Raw genomic sequence first — 1,888 nt, forward strand, 5'->3', positions numbered from 1 at the left:
TTATAAAGGGCTTTAACAAGGGAGATAAAGCTGGTCATATTTGTTTTTTTCAGAAATATCTCTCTGGGAGCAGTGTGGAAGATGGGTTGGAATGGTGTAAAATTGAAGATGTGGACTCCGGTTGGGAGACTGTACCCTAGATAAGATGAAGAGAACTTGAAGCAAGACAGTAGCAATGGGAATACCAAGGAGAGAAGACATTTGAGTGAAATTAAGGAAGCACAGTCTGCAGACTGTTCTCTTTTTTTTAAGAGTCAGGGTCTCCCTATTTCGCCCAGGCTGGTCTCGACATCCTAGGCTCAAGCGACCCACCCACCTCAGCCTTCCAAAATGCTCGAATTACAGGGGTGAGCTGCTTCACCGTGCCTCAGTCTGCAGAATTTGATGACTGAGTGTATTTGGAAAGAGTGAGTCTGTGGCTTGGATGACTGGGTGAGTGGATTGTGGTACCATTCATGGAAATGAAGAAGGCAGAGGAAGGGAGAGCACGAGGGTGGAAGTGGGGCAGTGGGGTGCTGGTGGGCCATCCAAGGGACACCAGCTGTTGAATATGTTGCATCTGTAAAGATACAGATTGATCATTCAGAAATAAAGAAGAGAAAAAAAGCAAAAGGAAAAAAAAAGTTTTAAAATAAAAAAATACACATTGAGAGAGTCATAGGCATACAGGTGGTCCTTGATGTGACAAGTAGATGGAAAACAATGAAATAAGAAGAAAAGAAAGCCAAGAACACAGAAGAAAACAGAGATGGAGAAGGAATAGTTAGTGAATTTGGAAGGAAAGTAGGATTGAGTGGGAAGAGGGACTTTCCATAAGAAAGGAGTCATATTAGGGTTTTCCAGAGAACCAGAACCAATTCATTGTGTGTGTGTATACACATATATAGGTGTATATATATGTGTGTGCGTGTGTATGTGTGTATGCATATATGTGCACATATGGGTGTGAATCCCAGTCCAAGGTCAGAAGACCAATGTACCAGCTCAAGCAGGCAGGCAGGAAACAAAAAATGGAAGAATTCCTCCTTCCTCCACTTCTTGTTCTATTCAGGCTCCCAACAGATTGGATGATGCCCACACACAATGAGGAGGCCAACCTGCTTTACTGAATTCACTAATTCAAATGCTAACCTCGTCTGGAAACACCCTCACAAACTCAGACACAACGTTTAATCTGGGCGCCCCTTGGCCAGTCATGTTGACACATGGAATTAGCCATCACAGGAGTTACATCTGGTGCGAAAACTATGAAGAAATCAGAAAGGATGAAAACTGTGGTGGGCATTTTCTCTTTTGACCACACTACGTCTTTTTTTTCCTCCCTGTTTGGGAGAGAGAGAATTTCCACTTAGTAACTCCTCCCCCAGTGTGTGCACCTGTGCTAAGACTCCCAGGGCATTCTGCACTGCCACTCCAAGCCACCAGGTGGGTATGTGGCCCAAGCTCAGCCGACTGGACTGACTTACGAGGACTTGGACACTTGAGCCAAGTGACCCCAAGATGAAATAAATGTAATGCCAGCAAAGGGCCCTTATCTGATAAGAGTGTTGATTAACTCTTGCTACCTATGCTTCTTCCTTTAATTTCAGGTGCTGTTGATTTATTTACTTATTTGTTTTTATTTATTTATTTTGAGACGGAGTTTCACTCTTGTTGCCCAGGCTGGATGGAGTGCAGTGGCATGATCTCTGCTCACTGCAACCTCCGCCTTCTGTTTTCAAGCGATTCTCCTGCCTCAACCTCCTGAGTAGCTGGGATTACAGGTGCCTGCCACCACGTCTGACTAATCTTTGTATTTTTAGTAGAGACGGGGTTTCACCGTGTTGGCCAGGATGGTCTCGAACTCCTGACCTTGTGATCCGCCCATCTTGGCCTCCCAAAGTGCTGG

The sequence above is a fragment of the Mandrillus leucophaeus genome, unplaced genomic scaffold (assembly GCF_000951045.1).
Source record: "Mandrillus leucophaeus isolate KB7577 unplaced genomic scaffold, Mleu.le_1.0 Scaffold800, whole genome shotgun sequence".
Lineage (NCBI taxonomy): Eukaryota > Metazoa > Chordata > Mammalia > Primates > Cercopithecidae > Mandrillus > Mandrillus leucophaeus.